The sequence below is a fragment of the Cryptomeria japonica genome, chromosome 2, assembly GCF_030272615.1.
Source record: "Cryptomeria japonica chromosome 2, Sugi_1.0, whole genome shotgun sequence".
In the NCBI taxonomy this organism is placed as follows: Eukaryota; Viridiplantae; Streptophyta; class Pinopsida; order Cupressales; family Cupressaceae; genus Cryptomeria; species Cryptomeria japonica.
The window spans coordinates 31366861-31383098 of NC_081406.1; positions in this window are offsets into that span (position 1 = coordinate 31366861).

The window sequence follows — 16238 nt, forward strand, 5'->3', positions numbered from 1 at the left end:
CAAGAGATCTAACTAAGATCCAAGCAATTTACAAGTACCTAATAGGCCAAATAAGACCAATATCTGAAAGTACAATTTCCACTATAAATCTCTGAAATCTGATCATAGATTATGAAAGTAGACAAAAAAATAAGAACTCTCAAAAAAAATGGCACCTGAAAAGGAGGTCGTATGAGCTCAAATGAGGCCTTTGAAGTTGCAGAATTGAGGATTGGATAGGTACAGCTGAGAGAATCCAAAAATTCCAAAAAATATATGCACAAAAATTAGAAAATAACCACACCACTGTGAAGATCACGAAATTTTAGCCCATTTCAAAAAAAATAGCACCAAAAAAGGAGCAAAAATGAGCAAGATATGGCCTTTCAAAGTTGGACTGCAAAACTGAAAAGCTCAATGGAGAGGGGTTAAAAAAATTTCAAAAACTGTTGATGTGGTGCTGATGTCAGAAATTCACTATCTTAAATTTGACGACCGTATGATTGTCGCGAAAACTTCGCCTCCCTGCTGATTGGGCGTCCGTATTGTACGGACTGTTGACTGGGCAGGTGACTGTGCGTACAGACTGGACTATGTACGAATTCTGACGTGGAAGACAAAGTGTACAGTTTTGCCCATGGACTAGTGGCTGCCTACCACATGGTGGACACAAGGCCACCTATTTTAGTGGTCGCGCGACGGAGGATGGTGTCGTCGAAGACGGGAGAGACCGGCGGGCTCAATGTTGAGGGGGCCGGTGACAGGCCGGGAGCCGAGGCGGCTGGCGGGAGAGGTGAGTGACCAGCGGTGGTGGCGGTGGGCGATATCTACATGGGAGGTACACTGCAGCGACGGTGGCAGGAGGACGCATCAGCGGCAGGTACGCGGCTTGCAATACCTGTGACACGCAGGTACAAACTGCACGGGGGGGGTCTGCAGACCCCCCCCAAAATATATTTGTTTTGATTTTTATTTTTATTTTATTTTTTGAAAAAAATTGATCGCCCTTTTTCTGATTTTCGAATTTTTTTTTTTGAAAAAAATTTCGAAATTCGTACGATAATAGCCAAAATGGGGAAAAAAAATTTCTCACCAAAATAGGTCGACTTTATAGTCGAAATTTATGGAAATGGCCTCCCGGATTCAACGGTGATGTCCAAATCGTTGTATGACACCCCCAAAAAATGAAGATCCCCAAATCCAAAAATAGAAGCCTTCCACGATGTCTCCAAAAACCAATCAATGAAGCCCCAATAGCTCTGATACCATGTAGGATTTTGTCAAGATCAAGGGCACAATGAAAAGCATAAAAGAGACAATAGAATGACAAGAAAAAACTCTATTCTCATCAATATGCAAAATGATGAACTGGATTAACCAATACAATGAATAGAGGCCTGCTTATATAGGCAAGGACATATGGATGTATGAGCACACAAATATGACATGTGGCTCAATGAGAAACAAGGGTAGGTAAGAAATACTAAGGGTAGGTAGGAGAAATAATATAATATTCCACAAGAGGTGGGTGACCCAGTGAATGTGGAGTGTAACAGCGAAATAAGACCACAAAAGGTGGAATTTCTCCTACAAGCTCTATCCCTATGTGCACACTTCCCTAAGTGCCTCAAATCCAAACTACGAAGAGATGCATTATCCTAAGTTAACTTAAGTAAGTATAATAATATCCAAAATGAATATTTATTTATACCAACAAGTATTAACACAAATTGAAACTTTTATCCCAAATCAAACTTGTAACAAATCTGAAATCATTTACCATATTAACCAACTCAATTATCATATCTACCACTTCATTTGCCACTTCCGTAAATTCATTAATCAAATCATTTACCACATCTATCAATTCTTCCACCACTTAAGCAATCATATAAATCTAATTATTTACCAACTCATTAACCGCATTTATCAGATCAAACACTTTCTCTAGTAACTTTTATCAGTACCAGTAACCTTTGATAAACCTCTGATAAACTATCAAAATCAGTAATCAAAAATAGTGCATGAAATGAAACATAAACAAGAACAACACATGAAAAGTATTCCAGACATGAACGCCATAATTTTTTTCACGTGGAAACCCAAATGGGAAAAACCACGGTGGGAGTTGGTACCTACAATGATTTGTACTCTTTTGAAGTACACCCTGTTAGGAGCTTAGCCCTATTAGGAGCTTATAATGCGCCTTGTTAGGAGTCACTTGGTTAAGGAATTTGCCTAGCAGCCCAGTTAGGAGCTTGATGACCTATTAGGATCAACCTCGTGAGAGAATTTACCACTCTTTTTGAGAGCTTCCCTATTAGGGGACTTAAATGTTTAAGACCTGTTAGGACCTACCCCGTTAAGGGATTTAACCTGCTACAACTATTAGGGAACAACAGTAAAAAGTGATATGTTACTTGTACTTCGCAGCTTGCTGAATCAAATCCAATTATGCTAAAAACTCTACAACTCTCAGGTAGATCTCACACTGCTCTTGGATAGCTCAACACATTCTTCTAAGACCATCGACACAAAAAACATCAATTGTGTCATCCTAAATAGCCATCTCAACTAAGTCAGCCACTAAACCCTAATTACATCATGAAATTACAATACAAATCATAAGAGATCATCTCAAATCAATATACAGATCATTACATCAAATTACAATGCAATATCCACCATTGGTTGACTGAAACCCATCACAAAAATCTGATATGTACCAAAGTTAAAACCTCAAAACACTCCACTAAGCGTTTCGTTATATCTCAAGAAATTCTTCCTTGAATCATGCCAAAAAATAAATCAAATCATTCACGTGGGTTGTGTCGTGTTACCACCTTCATGTAGTGTAATGTCCTCTTACTAGTTTTTACATCAGATTTGACATTCCTTTTTATTTTTAATGCAATACAACAAAATTTCCACCAAATAAAGATTTCTCTGAAAACCGCCAAATCAGGTATACCCGAAACAATGCCAAAAGTAACACAACTTTAGATATTCTTCATAAATCTGAGAATAAAAATTTATAGCAAAATTTTGGCAGCATAATGGCCTATAAAATGACACTTCCAGATCTACAAAAGAGTTTTACAAAATATCTCCAAAAATGGAGTTCAATACAAAGCTCAACGGGCTCCAAAACAACACAAAAATAGCTCGAAAACACCAAAATCACTATCAAAATCACATAGGAAAAGAATCACGACCCAACACACTTATTCCACTCTATTTTAACAGCAAAATGGCTGCAATACAGCAGCAAACCAAACTGATACATAAAACTTAACTGAAAACACAAACCCTTGCTGAAACACACTTGCGAACACACACAAAACTGCACTGTTTGGCACAAAGGCAAACTCTGCATGAGCTTGCACATGGAAGAGCCTCAAACTCCCATCCTTAGCCTTCTTGGAAATCTGCAAACTCCCATCTTTGGGTCTTCTTCTCCGCAGGTTTAGCAGCCTCTGAAGAACAACAAAGCAATGAGCAAAAATCAAGTCCAAGAATGAGCCCAAAATGTTTCCAAAACCTCTAAAAAGAGTGCATAACCCTAACTCACGACCAAGAGGGTAGAATAATTATATTTTCAATGATATTTAATTCCTCTCATTCCATTGGTTGCCAAAAATTAGACACTTTTCCAAAAAAAATTATTTAAAACACCTCACCGCTATAGGAAAAGTTATTAATTTGAATTGTTTTGAAAAGGGGACATGACAAGTCCTCCCTCCCAAATATTTCTTGTCCTCAAGAAATGAAGGTTGGGATGTTCAATAATCTCTACTCCTTCCCAAGTTGCATCCTCTAATGGTAATCCCTTCCATTTGACTAGATGCTCTGTGATGTTTCTATTTCTCAATCTTCTTTCCCTTGTATCCAACACCTCCTCTGGTATTAAAACTAATTTCCCTTCATCATCAAGGGGTGGTAACTCTGTAGATACCATGACCTGCTGTCCAATAACCTTCTTTAAGCAAGAAACATGAAAAACATTATGTATTTTTCTATTAGATGGAAGCTCCAATTCATAAGCTACCTCTCCTATCTTTCTGGTGATCTTATAGGGCCCATAAAACCTTGGCTTGAGCTTCTCTATCCCACACCTCTTCAAGGTCCTTTTCTTATATGGATGCAACCTAACAAATACCAATTCTCCTACCTCAAAAACTCTTTCTATTCTCTTTCTATCTGCATACGATTTTTGCTGATTTTGTGCATGTTCTAGATTATCCTTGAGAGACCTGAGTATGTTTTGGCTTTGCTCAATAAAATCATGTGTTGCGGGTACTCTACTATCTGAAAGTAATAGATCAACAAAGGAAAGGGCATCATAACCATAGAGAGCATGGAAAGGAGGCATACTAATAGACATGTGATGAGAGGTATTGTAACAATACTCCCCTAGATGAAACCATTTTACCCAAGCATGCTGCTGATTTGAAACATAGTTCCTCAAGTATCCCTCTATCCATTTATTAACTATTTCTGTTTGTCCATCTATTTGAGGATGATAGCTGGTACTAGGAGTGAGTTCTATCCCTATCAAATGAAAGAGTTCCTTCCAAAAAGAGCTAAGAAATCTACTATCTCTATCACTGACAATGTTCTTAGGCAAGCCATGTAATCTGAAAATTTCTTTGAAGAACAATTCTGCCACTTGTGATGCCTTGAAATCAGATGCAATAGGAAATAAATGTGCATACTTGGTTAGCCTATCTACTACCATGTATATGCAATCCTTACCTTGAGCCTTAGGCAAACCAGTAATGAAGTCCATGGAAATACTTTCCCATTTTTGTTTAGGAATGGGAAGTGGTTGCAATAACCCAGCTGGAAAAATCTACTCACTCTTGTTTTGTTGGCATACCATGCATTCCTTAATGTGTTTGATAACATCCTCCTTCATACCCTTCCACACAAAATGCTCTTGGATCTGCCTATATGTTTTGAAATATCCTTGATGACCAGCCAATGGTGTGTCATGAAAGGCCCTCAATATCTTTTCCTTAATCTTTGATCCTGGCACCAAAAATATCCTATTCTTGTAATAGATCAGCTCATCAATAACTTTGTATCTATTATCATACACTAACTCATGCAATATATTAGTGGCAAAGGAATCTTTAGCATACTCTGAAATTATGGAAACCTTCCAATCAACAGAAATAGATGTTAAAGAACATAGAGTGGGCTTCTTTGAAAGAGCATCAGCAACTACATTTTTCTTTCCTTGTACATACTCAATCTCAAAATCATAGGCTTGCAATTTACTCACCCATTTTTGTTGACGGTCATTCAAATCCCTTTGGTTTACAAAGAACTTGAGGCCATTATGATCTGTCTTCACAACAAATCTCCCACATACCAAATATTGTCTGAATTTGTCAAGCTCATGCATGATAGCTAGCATTTCCTTGTCATAGATGGAATACCCTCTTTCTAGTTGATTCAACTTTCTGCTCTCAAATACTATTGGATGTCCCTTTTCCAGAAGCATCACATTCAACAACAAAAGGTAAGGAGAAATCTAGAATTGCAAGTACGGGGCATGAACTCATCACCTCCTTAAGTTTATCAAATATTTTCTAAGCCATTTCTGTTCATACAAAGGATCCTTTCTTAGTCAAATCAGTCAAAGGGGCAGCAAGCTGAGAAAATCCTTTGACAAACCTTCTATAGTAGCTACACAACCCAAAGAACCCCCTCAACTGTGTAAGACTGGTGGGTGGTGGCCAATCCAAAATTGCTTGAATCTTTTGTTGATCAACCTGTACTCCCTTGCAGCTTATAACATGTCCCCAAGTATAGAATCTCAGTCAAACTAAACTCACATTTGGATAATTTAGCATAGAAGGATTGCTGCTCCAAGATGCCCAAAATAGTATCTATATGCTCTAAATGCTCTTTCCATGTTTTACTATAAATCAAAATATCATCAAAGAACACCAAAACAAATTTTCGAAGATGCTTGTTGAATACCTTATTCATACAAGATTGGAATGTTGCTGGTGCATTAGTAAGACCAATAGGGCATAACAAGAAATTCAAAGTGCCCATAGTGACATCTAAAAGCAGTCTTTTCCACATCTTCCTTCCTCATGCAAATCTGATGGTAACCTGATCTCAAGTCAATTTTTGAAAAGTATAACGCACCATGTAACTCATCAATGAGGTCATCTATACAAGGTATGGGATACCTATTTTTTATGGTTTTCTTGTTTAGGGCCCTATTAACTATGCACATTCTCATTGTACCATCCTTTTTCTTCACAAGTACCACAAAAGATGCAAATGGGCTAGAGCTTGGCCTTATGAATCCCATGTCCAAGAGTTCCTTAATAGTCTTTTCTATTTCCTCTTTATAACCCCTTGGATGGCGGTATGGAGTAGTTATAACAGGTTTTGCACCTTGTTCTAATTCTATAACATGCTCAAATCCCCTATCTGGTGGTAATCCTGGGGGCAAATCATTGAAAACTAGACTATGCTTATCAAGAATTTTTTGAATTTCAAAATGGAAATTACCTTGTCCCTTGGAAGAGCTCATGGGATGGATTATGATTCCTGCCGCCCATGCTACTTGTCCTCTTCGAAAGGTCCTCTCCATCCTCTTTGTAGTGACCACCCTGGGTGCTCCATTTGATAAGCCCCTTAATTGGACTTCTTTCCCATTGGACTGGAACTTGAACTCCATTGTTTGATGGTTCATGTAATAGCCCCCAATAGAGTGTAACCATTGAACACCCAATATAATATCTGTTTCTCCAATTCCAACAACATAGAAGTCATCACAAAGCTCATAGTCTCCCAAAGTCATCTTGAGTTGCTTTACCACACGTGTGTAAGGCATAGTGAATCCATCAGCTACAATAACATTGAACCCTTCAAAATCTTTTGCTTTAAGTCCTCTTTTTATTGCAAACCCCTCATCTATAAAATTGTGAGTTGCCCCACTATCTAGAAGGACTGTCATCCTCTGCCCTGCTAATACCCCTTAGATTCGGAAAGGATGATATCTCGATACTCCTGATAATGTTGCCAAAGTGCCACCCTTTCTGATTTCTTTTTCTTTCTCTTCTTCTTCTTCTTCCTTAGTGTCATGAAATTCCTCATGCTCATTTGAATCAGATTCTGAAGCAACCTCAATATTGTTCACTTGACCTTTTCCCAAACACCTATGTCTTGGAACCCATGGCTCCCTGCAGGTGAAACAAAGCTTTTTCCTTCGAAGTTCACTCTTAGTCTCTTCATCTACCTTCTTGTTTGTTGTATTTGTCACATTCTTTGTTGGTGGTGGTGGAAAAGTCTTTTTCTAAAAATTTCCCTTATATTGCCAAAGATTTGGAGGCTTTTGATTTGTCACTGGTTTCTTAGGCATGGAAGTTTCAAGCTGCAAACTTCTTTTGATAGCTTCCTGTAAAGTTGAGGGTGAGAAAGCCTTAACCAAGCCCTTAATTGGATCTTCAAGACCATCAAGGAAAAGATAAATGATTCTCTTTTCAGATATATTAGGTACCATAACAGCAACCTTTTGAAATTCTTCTACATACTCATTAACTGATTTGGTTTGTCTCAACTTTGAGAATTCTTTAAAATACTCTTCCTCATCCTTGAGATCAAATCTATCTATCACTCTTTGACTAAACTCATCAAAAGTAGTTACCTAACCATGGCCTTGAGTAGTCATTCCATGATACCACAAATCATAAGATGCATCTTCCAAGTGTAGTGTTGCAAACTGAACAGCATCATGCTCCTTCATAGGATTAAGAGTGAAGAAGGTTTGTAACTTTTGTAACCATGCTCTAGCAGAAATTTTGCTTGTTCCATCAAAGGTAGGGGCTGCAAATTTGCTTATTTTATTTTTGAGTTCTCTTCCACTTATGTCCTGCTCTCTCCTATACTCTTTCTTGGGCAGCAAAGTGTTCATCATGTCCACATATTCTCTGAAAGGAACTGAACCCTTAAAGTCATCATCCAAGCCATTATAAGTGGCCCTCAATGCAACCAGATTTTTGGTAACCTCTTCCATAGGATTAATAGTTGCATTTGATACTTGTGTCTCATCTACAGGTAAGAATATACTTTTTTTTGATTTATAGGATGTAGGTTTCAAACCTTTTGGCCCCTCTGAAGTGCTTCCTCTCTCATTAGTAGACCCTACTTCTTGAAGTTTTTCTGTCAATAACCGCAGGGCTTCTCTAGTCTCAGCCAAACTATCTGCAGTTTTCTTTTGGTTATTCTAGATTTCTAAGAAAAATTGTTTATGCATCTCATCTATGTCAGCCATTATTATCTTTTCTTTATATTTTATATTTTTATCCTCAACCAAATATTTGTACAAAATCTCCTTGTTCTTATGTCGCTGCAAATACCTTTTTTCTCGTTCACTTGGTTGCATGCAAAATGGTATAAACCCTCACGCTGGCAAGATATTGGCTCTGATACCACTGTAATGTTATCTTACTATTTTTTACATCAGATTTGACATTCCTTTTTATTTTTAATGCAATACAACAAAATTTCCACCAAATAAAGATTTCTCTGAAAACTGCCAAATCGGGTATACCCGAAACAATGCCAAAAGTAACACAACTTTAGATATTCTTCATAAATATGAAAATAAAAATTTATAGCAAAATTTTGGCAGCATAACGACCTATAAAATGACACTTCTATATCTGCAAAAGATTTTTACAAAATATCTCCAAAAATGGAGTTCAATACAAAGCTCAACGGGCTCCAAAACAACACAAAAATAGCCCAGAAACGCCAAAATCACTATCAAAATCACACAGAAAAAGAATCACAACCCAACACACTTATTCCACTCTATTTTAATAGAAAAATGGCTACAATACAACAGCAAACCAAACTGATACATAAAACTTAACTGAAAACACAAACCCTTGCTGAAACACACTTGCGAACACACCCAAAACACACACAAAACTGCACTGTTTGGCACAAAGGCAAACTCTGCATGAGCTTTCACATGGAAGAGCCTCAAACTCCCATCCTTAGCCTTCCTGGAAACCTACAAACTCCCATATTTGGGTCTCCTTCTCCACAGGTTTAGCAGCCTCTGAAGAACAACAAAGCAATGAGCAAAAATCAAGTCCAAGAATGAGCCCAAAATGTTTCCAAAACCTCTAAAAAGAGTGCATAACCCTAACTCATGACCAAGAGGGTAGAATAATTATATTTTCAATGATATTTAATTCCTCTCATCCCATTGGTTGCCAAAAATTAGACACTTTTACAAAAAAAATTATTTAAAACACCTCACCACCATAGGAAAAGTTATTAATTTGAATTGTTTTGAAAAGGGGACATGACATGTAGACTCATCGTTGATCACCGCCATATCAAAAATATTTATCGGTTTGATGATTTCTTCTCTAGTCCTTAAACTGTTAGACAGTTCAAATAACTAGAGGACAACTAAGAAGGGGGGTGAATCAATTGTCACCAGATTACCGGAACCTTAAGATATTAAAACTTTAATATTGGAACCCATAAGATCAATACCAGAATACATAAACCAATAACCGAAATAACAGATATACCAATTAAGCACAACCAATAATTAGAGAAAAATTACCATCCACATGACACCAAGATTTGTACATGGAAAACTCGATAAAGGGAAAAACCACGATGGAAAGCCTACCCACAGTCAGATAATACTTCTGCAGTAAGTATGTGATTACAAATGAGGGGCCTACACTTGTAGGAAGGCCAATACACTAGAGCACATTGCTCATTACAAAGAAAGTCTTGCTAACTACATAAGAAATCCATACCACAATCTAGAAGGAAGAATAAACTGCAATAATAGCATCTCCTATGCCTGAGTATAGTTCTGGTTAAGCTCAATACTAGAGGACTTAATCCTCTTACATAACCCCAACTCGATCACCTATGATCATCCAAATCCTCTGCATGAATGATTATTACATTATTCGCTTTCAAACCCTTTCATTCCTACATTCATTCATCGATCTACAATGAGATCATACATAAATACATACATACATACATATATATATATATACAAAACCTAGACCATAAACAAATAGCTCAGCCACCACACAATAAACCAATTACATAATTATAAAACATGTCGACTTGAGGCCAAAATAATATCATCCAACCCATAAGTCATCCCAGAAATACATCAAGAAGACCACTCAACACGTTACATTAAGTCGGTCCATAACCTAGATAGCATAGAATAGGTCTGGTGCTAAATGCAACACCACTGATCACCTAGAACATGAACATGATAACTATCAGCATCTTGAGAACCTGCTAGAAGCCACACCAACACTACTTGTGCATAACATTAAAAGATCTTCAACAAAGCTCTATCGGTGAAACTCTCACCGAATCAATAAACCAAGGTTACCAGCAAATAGGATACCATATGATCAAAACCAACTAACTGAACATATATCTGAATAGCATGAGTAACAGATATAAGCCAATTCCATAAGCCAAAACATATCTAAGTATACCGGATCAACATGATCAACCAAAAACCAAACATCCTACCGACACCAAACAGATACCGTTAAATAGCCAAAGAAGCTAGTGTTGACATCAATGAAAAAATATCCATGCAACACATAATCAATTCCTCCAAATTTCCAACATCCTCCCCCTTTGGCATTGATGGCAACATTAGATGTGATAAACATCCAAGTGCCAAGAAATGCCAAACAAATCTCCCACACAAGAATATAGCAATGAAATTTTGATCCATACTCTCCCTGTAGATGATATCTCAATTAAGTTTTGCAAATTTCTCCCCCTAATGTATCTAACTCCTTAAGTTTTTCACATGAATATCTCTCCCCCTTTGACATCAATGCCAAGGATCTGACATAAATATCAAATCAAAATCATAAAATCTCAAGACTAACTACATCCCCTGAGTAGTAGCATCACCACATCAATCTGGAATGAATAATAGATCTGATAATGCATACCGGACTGATGCCAAATCGCATCAATCAGGTTTCTATCGGAGGGCCAAAAACGTCTAATCTGTCTCTAAGGTACCCAAATGATTCTTTAGGAAGGTTTAGTGAAGATGTCTGCAATATTCTCTTTAGTGTTCACATAAACCAATCTAACTTCATTTTCTTCCACCTTCTCCTTCAAAAATTTATACTTGACAGATATATGCTTTATTATAGAGTGGAATATCGGATTCTTTGATATGTTTATAGCAGAAGAGTTATCACAGTGAATAACTACAAGTCTATTGCAATGCACTTTTATGTCCTTCAATATTTGCTTCATCCATAAAACTTGTATACAGTTAGTAGCAGCAACAACATACTCAGCTTTAGCAGTAGATAAACAAGTACATGACTATTTCTTGTTGATCCATGAAATAAGTTTCTTTCAAAGAAAGAAAGCTCAACCGAAAGTACTCCTCCATTCATCAACATCACCTGCCCAAGTTGCATCTATATATGCATAGAAAGTAAAGTCATCATCTTTAGGATACCACAAACCATATTCAGATGTACCTTGTAAGTATCTAAAAATCCTTTTCATCACACTCTCATGATTTTATCTAGGATCACTTTGATATCTTATTGCACTTCAAACTAGATTCACTATATCCGGTCTATTCTAAGTCAAATATAGCAGACCTCCAATCATAGACTTGTATCTTGTAGTATTTACTAGTTTAGATTCATCTTTCTTTGACAATTTATCACTTGTAACCATTGGAGTACTAACCGGTTTAGATTTTTCAAGACTAAATTTCTTCAACAACTCCCTAGCATACTTAGTTTGACAGATGAACATACCTTTATCAGTCTGAGCAATCTGCAAACCTAAGAAAATTTTCATTTCCCCCATCATAGACATTTCAAAATCCTTCTCCATATTTTTAGAAAATTCCATGCACAACTTATCCTCGCCTCCAAAAATTATGTCATCAACAAAGACCTCAATAATCAGTATATCATCATCAGTGCATCATAATATATATTACTGTCAGCATTACCTTTAGTGAAATCAAGTTTCAAAAGATATTGTCCAACCTTGCATACCAAGCTCTAGGTGCATGTTTCAATCCATATATAGCTTTCTTTAACCTGCAAACCATGTGTTTATCATCTGAAAGTTAAAATCCATCAGGTTGCTTAATATAAACTTCCTCATCAAAATCCCCATTCAGAAAAGCACACTTAACATCCATCTGATAAACCTTATAGTTTTTATGTGTAGCATAGGCAATAAATAATCTTATAGCTTCAATCCTAGCTACAGGTGCAAATGTTTATCCATAATCAATTCCTTCCTTCTGAGAATATCCTTTACAAACCAATCTAGCTTTATTCCTCACACCTTGTCCATCTTCATTTAGTTTATTCCTAAAAACCCTTTTCTTTCAAATAACATTCTTAATTTTAGGTCAGGGAACTAAAATCCATGTGTTATTCTTCTCTATCTGATATAATTCTTCTTCCATAGCTTTCATCCAACATTCATCTTTACATGCTTCACTTACTAATAGCAGTTCAACTTGAGAAATTAAACATACCTCATCAACTACCAATCTTCTTCTTGTCATCACTCCTTTGTTCTTATCCCCAATGATCTAATCTTCTGAATGATTCAACCTTGCATACCTAGGAGTCTTCTGATTCTATGTTCCTCTTCCCTAATCTTCGGTTACTGTTAAATTTTCTAATACTATTGTAGTAATTGGTTCAGCATTTTGTTCTAGTAAAGGTGTTACCGGTTCAATTCTGATTGTTTCCACTGTCGGTTCTTACTCATAAATTCTTATTTGACTTCTATTCATCTCATCCACCTTGAAATTAGTTCTCTCCACAATTCTCTACAATCTTTTGTTATAACATATATATGATTTTCTTTCATTAGAATAACCAAGAAATATTCCTTCATCACATCTAGGATCAAACTTGCCAATGAAATCATGTCTCTTGATATAACATTTACTACCAAAAACTTTGAAGTACTTAATTGTAGGTGTATTACCAAACTATAATTCATAAGGTGTCTTACCAGTTTCTCCTTTAATATGAATTATGTTGAATGTATAAATAGATGTGCTCACCGCTTCTCTCCAGAAGATATGAAGTAGATTAGATACCATCATCATGGTTCTAGCAGCATCCAAGATAGTTTTGTTCTTCCTTTCCACAGCTTCATTTTGTCGAGGTGTCTGGGGAGCATAAAATTGTCTCCTTATGCCATGCTTCTCACAAAATTTGTTAAACTCATCGGAAGTAAATTCTCCACCATGATCTAACCTTAAGCACTTTCAATCTTTAATCTTGTCTCAGTTTCAACCTTAGCTTTAAATATTTTAAATTTTTCAAAAGCCTTGGATTTCTCCCTTAGAAAAGAAACCCACATCATTCTATAATAATCATCAATGGTTAGCATAAAATATCTATCACCTTGAAAACTTTTGATTCTAGCAGGACCACACAAATCAGTATGAATATGATCAAGAACTTCATTAGATTTGTCTTGTATACTCTTAAAAGAGGTTCTGACTTGTTTTCCCATTTGACATTCTTTACATACCGGATTATAGTGCTGCAAAATCTTAGGTATATCTCTAACTACCTTAGTTGAACTAAACTTTACCGTGCAATCAAAATTCACATGACATAGCCTTTTGTGTTGAAGCCAACTCTCATCAATTTGTGCCATCAAACATGTCTTCTCACCAAAATTCAAATGAAATATATTACCTTTTGTCTAAGTATGGGTTGCAATCTCCAATCCAGATCTATTAATGATCTTGCATTTTCCATCCTTTAATTGTAATTGAAATACCTTATCCACCATCCTACACTCAAAATATTATGCCTTAAACCTTCAACATAATAAGCATTATCGGTATTGTGCTTACCCTATAATGATATAGTTCCTCTTCCTTCGAACATGCATGCTTTTTCATCTCCAAATCTAACCATACTACCATCAAATTCTTGCAAAGATAGATATTTCCTTTTATCTCTAGTCATATGGTGTGAACATCCACTATCAATTACCCATTCATCCTTATCTTCAATTTTAGCACCAAGGGCCTTTTGTTCAGGTACATTCTCTTCCGGTGATGGGTCATCTTCCCTGATAGCCAAGAATACCCATTCCTTTCCATTTCCGGGACCACTAGCAGATTCTTGTGTCGGTTCATCATCAGAATCAGCCACACCTTCCTCATTAGTGAAGTAACATGATTTTTCTTTGTTTCTTTTGTACTTATGCTTGTTTTGATATTCACAGTTAGGCTTAAAAGATCTTCTAGCTCTTTCTTCAAACCTTGAAATTCTTTTACAACATCTAGATGCAGAATGACCTATAATGACCTATCTTATTGCATGCAAAAAATTTAAAGGGTGATTTTACTTCATACTTACTTCCTATCGGTCCTTTAGGTACTGTTCTAGCAAATAGGGCTTCAAGCTTCTCAAATTCTTCATCTTCCCTCTTCATATCTTCTAATTCCTTTGCATACAAAGCTTTCCAATCTTTCTTGTTGTTTGATGATGTAAATGCATGGAAAGAAAGTTCAGCCTTCACAGCTCCAAAAGATCCAAATTCTTCAAGCTCAAAAGCAGATAATTTTCCAACCAAGGTATCCCTATTGACAGAAGTATTTTCCATTGTTCTCAATTCATTAATTGTAGTAGCCTTAATCTTATAAGCCATTGGTAAAGATCTTATAACTTTTGAAACTATTTCATCTTCACTCAGAGATCCACCACAACATTTAATTCCCATGACAATTTCATTTTCCCATTCCATAAATGCAGTAATCCTTTCATCTTCTTCCATCTTCAAATTCCCATATCTCACTCGGTAACCATCAAGTTTAGCAATCTTAATAGTAGGGTCACCTTCATTTAGAGTCTCCAACTTGTCCCATTTAGCTTTTGTTGTTGATTTGTCAATCAATCCCATTATTTGCTGGTCAAAAAGTGCACACAAGAGGGCTTCTCTAGATCTACAATCATTCTCAAGCTCCTTATTCAAGTTTTTCGGAGGAGGATTGCTAGATGCCGGATTTAAAGGGGTTACACCATTCTCAATGATCTCCCATATTTTCTTACCAAGACATCTCAGATGATTCCCCATTTGAATCTTCCATAATCTATAATTTGTTCCATCAAGCCTAGGAATTTCTCTCTGAAAGACAGCTATAGATGAGCTAGATGAACTTGAACTATTAGATTCCATAGGATCTTCCTCAATTGGTTAAGCTTTTGTAGAGAGGACCAGAGCACTGATACCGATTTTTAGATAGTTCAAATAACCGGAGGACAACTAAGAGGGGGGTGAATCAGTTGTCACCAGATTCTCAAAACCTTAAGTAAATAAACTTTTAATACCGAAACCGATAAGATCAATACTAGAATACATAAACTAATAACCAGAATAACAGATATACCAATTAAGCACAACCAACAATTAGAGAAAAGATACAATCCACATGACACCAAGATTTGTACGTGGAAAACTCGATAAAGGGAAAAACCATTGTGGGAAGCCTACCCACAATCCAATAATACTTCTAGAGTAAGTATGTGATTACAAATGAGGGGCTTGCACTTGCAGGAAGGTCAATAGCCTAGAGAACAATGCTCATTACAAAGGGAGTCTCATTGACTACATAAGAAATCCATACTACAATCCAAAAGGAATAATGAATTGCAATAATAGTATCTCCTATGCCTGAATACAGCTCCGGTTAAGCTCAATACATGAGGACTTAATCCTCTTACATAAACCCAACTTAATCACCTATGATCAACCAAATCCTCTACATGAATGATTATTACATTATCCGCTTCCATACCATTTCATTCCTACATTCATCCATTGATTTACAATAAGATCATACATATATATACAAAACCTAGACCATAAACAAATAGGTCGGCCACCAGACAATCAACCAATTACATAATATTAAAACATGTCGACCAAAGGCCAAACAAATATCATCCAACCCATAAGTCATCCTGGAAACACATCAAGAAGACCAATCAACATGTTACATTAAGTCAGTCCATAACCTAGATAGCACAAAATAGGTCTGGTGCTAAATGCAACACCACCAATCAATAGGAACACGAACATGATAACTATGAGCATCCTGAGAACCTACTAGAAGTCGCACCAACACAACTTATGCATAACATCAAAAGATCTTCAACAAATCTCTGCCAGTGAAA